The following is a 5,369-nucleotide window of genomic DNA, read 5'->3' on the forward strand; positions in this document are numbered from 1 at the left end:
GCCCGGCCTAAACCTCATTTCTTGAGGCAGGGTCTTTTACCAGACCTGAGACTTGCTGATTCTGCTGGACTGGCTGGCCAATGAGCTCCAGGAATTCTCCTGTCTCTCTCTGCCCAGAGCTGAAGCCTATCTTTTATTTTATATTTTTAAAATTTGTCTATTTATTTATTTTTTGTTTTTGAGACAGGGTTTCTCTATGTAACAGCTCTGGTTGTCCTTGAACTCACTCTGTAGACCAGGCTGGCTTTGAACTCACAGAGATCCGCCTGCCTCTGCCTTCTGAGTGCTGGGATTTAAGGTGTGCACCACCACCACCCAGCTGCAGCTTACCTTTTATATCTGCTCCCTCTTTTTCTATTTCCTTAGCATTTTGTATGTGTCTCAATTAGCACTTGTATTGTATCTCAACATTGGCATTCTTCTGTTGTCGTGGATGAATGACCGGAAAGGCAAACATACAGATGAACGTGTATGAATCTCTTCCATACTGCCCTCCCTCCCACACGCATTTCTCCCTTAGCAGCATCCAGGCCAAGCCGATTTCCTGTTGTAGCTGACACCCTGTCCCAGCCTGACATGCTGGCTCCTCACTGCCCATGTTCCCTGCCCTTTTCTCTCCTCCCTTTCCTTCCCTTTGCTCCCTCTTGCCTCCCTTTCCAGCATCAGGAGCAAGGCCAGGCCAAAACTTGAGCCTGGAGTTCCCACACTGGGGTGGGGGTGGCACTATGGAAAATAGCTGGGCCCCTGGCAGGGATGGCACGCAGGCCGAGGCGCTGTACCCAGGATGTCTCTGCTTCTCAGCATTTCTGGCCTCCCTAGGACTATTGGCTCCTTGCTGCCCTTCTTCCGGTCCTTCAGAGGACCCACAGAAAGGTATACTTAGTACTTGGCCTGGCACAGAGCTAATCTGGAGGCTGTATGAAGAGGTTGCCTTCGTTCCTGTGCTCACCCACTATATAGAGCCTTAGTGTTAACCTGGAACTTTGGCAGTTGTGTCTCGAGGTGCACAGACCTGGCCAGGAAGGGGTTAAGCTAGAGATGACATCACAGATCCGTAGATCACCAGATAACAGGAAAAGGAGGCCCTGAGGGTGCTTGGCTGCAGTGATGGCATCTTTAGTGCCTTTGGGGTGTTGCTGGAATAGGATATGGACTGGAGGCCCCGGAGGCCTTTGTGACATGGTTTTCTATCTTTTGACATGACTCTCTGAATTATAGTAATTAGTGAAGGGTACTGTGGATGTTCCCAATTTAAAGGCCACACTTGATAAACAAAATCAGAGTCCAGTTCACAGAGGATGACCAAATGTCCCCGAGGAAGGGACAGGGTTTTTTTTTCTTTTTGGTTGTTGTTTGGTTTTTATGAGACATGGTTTTTCTGTGCTGTCCTAGCTGTCCTGGAGCTCACTTGAACTCAGGGATCTGCCTGTCTCTGCCTCCAGCGTGCTGGGATTAAAGGTGTGAGCCACCACATCTAACTTGGACAGGTTTAATAGTCAGATAATCAGTTCCTAGTGAGCATAGTCTTGGAAGTTAGGCAGAGTGAATCAGGTAAGTTACTTTCTCAGAGTCTCATTCAAAAAAACAATTCCCTCTCTACATCTCATGTAGTCCAGGCCAGCCTTGAATCTACTTTATAGCTGAGGCTAGACATACAGGGATGCCCTATAATCCCCAGCCTCAATACCTCACTACGTGGATCTCTCAGATGGGTGGATGAATAAACGGATGGACAATGGGCACACATGGTGTGTCTGTTATGTGCTGGCTATGAGGGATGAAGCAGTTAATGGGACAAGCACAGTTCCTTCTCTTGAAGGACAGAGACAGATAAACAAGTCATGGCTACCCAATGTAATCAACCTGGCAGCCTGCCACCTGGGGCAACAGAACTCTGGCTGGCAGATCATCAGCTTTTACTGCGTTCCTTGCCATTGAGTTAGAAACACCAACTCTGTGAATATATTACATTCCATAAAACAAATAAAAAGGACATTTGATGAGAGTTGTTTTATTTCATTCTCTCCTTGAACGCATGATCTTTCTGCCTCAGCCTCTTGAGTTCTGGACTTACTGACATATATGATGAATTATGACGAAGGGAAAAAAGAGGGGGCTACAGTAACACTGGTGGAGAATTGGTGTGCAGACTTGGCCTATGGATGTCAGAATAGGTTCCCAGAGGTTCAAGGGTCCGGTGACTGCCTGAAGCTATAGGAGCTACAGGCTTGGTAGGGAGCTGTGGAGGGAGGGAGAAGCAGGAGGCTGTGGAAGACCATGACATGGGGTGATAAAAGCAACCTTGCGGGGCCACTAGGAAATTAGAGAGTTCCTAGAAAGTGTTGGGCACAGAGGATGTACCTCATGTTTGGTGGCTAGGGCTGTCATCATTCCCCAGTTACCGCTTCTGTTATTGGTTGTGGCTTGGGGGGAAGCTGGAGGGGACCCAAATGCTTTGTGGTCAATTCTACTGCTACATTCCTGGTGCCAGGAATTCCCATCACGGTGTAGCATGGACCCTTTCTACCCGTGTATTCCCTGGTGCATAGAGGCAGAGAGGAAGACAGGTGTCCTTGCTGGCGGAACTCCTGGTCTATCTTAAAGCAGTGCTACAGTAAACTCGGGACCAAAACCTCAGGCATTGATCGTTCATCTCCTGTCATGGACCAAGACGCTTCCCCCTCCTCATGACAGGACAGGGCAAAACCACACTGCTGCAGGCCTGACAGGTAGCCACGAAAATCAGTTTCTAAATCCCAGAAAGGCCCCTGGCCCTGTGCAAAAGCTTTCTATGGAGCAGTTCTGCCAGTCTCCTACCGGGACCTCCATACTGCGGGCTTTCCCTCCATTTTACAGATAAGGACACGGTGGCATTTAAAGTCAAGGGAGCATCACGAGGCCACACCCCCAAGCCTTGGTTTTCCCAGCTTCTAAACAGATTCTCCGTGGCACGTTCCCCACAGCAGGAAGAGAAGCACTCCTTAACCCAGCAGAGAGCTAAGCACCACAAGAGCTAACAGGGTCCTGGGCTTGGAGTCCCTCAGCTTCGAGAGGTCAGTTAGAAGCCAGCCAGATGGTCAGGAGGTGTTGACATCCAGAAGTGTGACGGGTGGGAGGATGCCACTCCTTACAGCGCAGGGTCTTTTCCCATCTTGAGTCACAACTTCTAGCCCGTGACCACCTTTGTGCAGTAAGAAGGGCTGATAAACATGCACACTCTCTCCTTGGAATCAAGTGAATGTTGGCGTCTTAACCTACAATTTCATCCTAGCCTTTAGGGGCCAGCCAACTATCGGTGACCATGGCCTCTAGATCCTGGTGGTTAAATGGAATTCCGATCCTTAAAAGACTAAATGAGACCTCTGACCTCTGGCTTCCAAAAGGTTAATTGAGACCTCTGACCCCTATGTTCCTGACCCCAGGAGCCATACTTAGCTGTGGCTAGGGTTAGGAAAGGCATCTTTTCTTTCCTTCTAGAACCTCAGGCAATGGCTCCATCTAGCCCTCCTTCAGCCCGTCTTGGTTCTGAATGAGTACATTGCTTAGGGCTGAGGAAATGGCTCAGCCAGCAAAATGCCTGCTGTGGAAGCAGGAAGATCGGAGTTCAGCTCTATAGCACCCATGTGAACTCTGGGCAGGGTGCACATCTGTAACTCCAGTGCTAGGCACAGGAGAGAGGTGGACCCTGGAGGTGACCATCCAGCTACTGCCAGCTGAATGGATGAACTCCAGCTTTGGTGAGAGGCTCAGAAGGTGGAGAGAAATTGAAAAGAAAGACATTGGCACTGACCTCTAGTCTCTACATGCATGCATATGTGCATGTACCCACACAATGTGCTTACATCCCACATGTGTGTGTGCGCACACGCACACACACACGCACACTGTGCATTTCCTTGAGTCCTGAGAGGGACCTTTGTTTTTGACTGTGTGCGAGCAGCCAATCCACAGCCTTGACACCCGCGACATTATTCTTTATTGTTGGGTCCCTCTGTCTTGATGTCTCTGCCATTTATAAAACACGGAAGTGAATACTAACACAAAATCACACAAATTGCATCTGTTAGCACAATGGCTTCAGAGCCAGGCACATGTCCTCTCTAGCCAAGCATCTAAGCTGATATTATTTGCACTATTGCTGGGATGGCCAAATGTAGTCCCACAACCCTGCCTGCATTTCCACGCCCCGAGGCTTTGCCTCTTCCTCAGGTCTGTTGTGTGTCTTTGTCCCCGTCCCTCCTCCATCTCTCTCCCCCTCCCTTCCTGCCTATCCCTGCTGCTCCTGCGGCCCTTTGCTAGCTAATAATGCCGCTGTCAGTTCAGATTAGAGCCCATTACGTTCCTTCATCTCAGCTTAACATTTTTGTGGTTTCCTATCTTTGCCTAAAGAGCTCCACGAGGAGCAAGGCTGCCCAGCTGGAAGGTTATCCGAGAGGAAGAATGCAGATCTGTGAGCTCTCCTGGCGCAGTGGCTCTCAACCTTCCTAGAGCTGCGACCCTTTAACACAGATCCTCATGTTGTGGTGACCCCAGCCATAAAATTATTTTTATTACCACGTCATCACTGTAGTTTTGCTGCTGTTACAGATCGTAATGTAAATGCTTTTGGAGACAGAGGGTTGTAAAAGGGGTCGTGACCCACAGGTCGAGAACCACTGCAATGGTGGGATTCCCAATGAAAGCAGGGGCTGGCCTAGCAGTGAAGGGGAGCAGACTTTCCACAGAAGACCAACAACTAAGGCTGACAACAGGGAGGGAGAGGCCCTGGGACCACAGCAGCATTGCCAAGGTTAGCCCAGAGTTCCCAGACAGTACCTCACTGGGGACTATGTTTGGGACACTCATCTGAAAGGAGTCCCAGGTTGTGGAGACACTCTTGGCAAAACCAGTCCCTGAACTGAAGTCGTTTCTTGAAGACCCAGATGTGACATCTCTTTTACACAATGTTGCCCATAGTGAGTCCTTACAGACTGCCCCAAGCCTGCCTGCCTCAGGACCAAGCTTCAAGAATCTTACCATGAGATCTGGGGAAGGTAGACCAGCTGGCCGAGCACCTTCAGTGTGATTATGAGAATCTAAGATTGATTCTTAGAACCCGTACATGAGGAGCCAGGCACAAGCCTGGAATCCCAGCGTTGGGGAGGTAAACACAGGAGGGTCTCAGGACTTACTAGTTACCCGTCCAGATGAATTAGTAAGACTCTTTCTCAGAAACAAACAGATAAAAAGAGACATGGATTCTGAGGGATGGAAGAGATTGTACTCTGGCCTCTATGTGCATATACACATATGCACATATACACATTTACATAAACATGTATAGAAACACAGAAGAAGAAGAAGAAGAAGAAGAAGAAGAAGAAGAAGAA

This window comes from Arvicola amphibius, chromosome 4 (genome assembly GCF_903992535.2).
Source record: "Arvicola amphibius chromosome 4, mArvAmp1.2, whole genome shotgun sequence".
Classification (NCBI taxonomy): Eukaryota; Metazoa; Chordata; class Mammalia; order Rodentia; family Cricetidae; genus Arvicola; species Arvicola amphibius.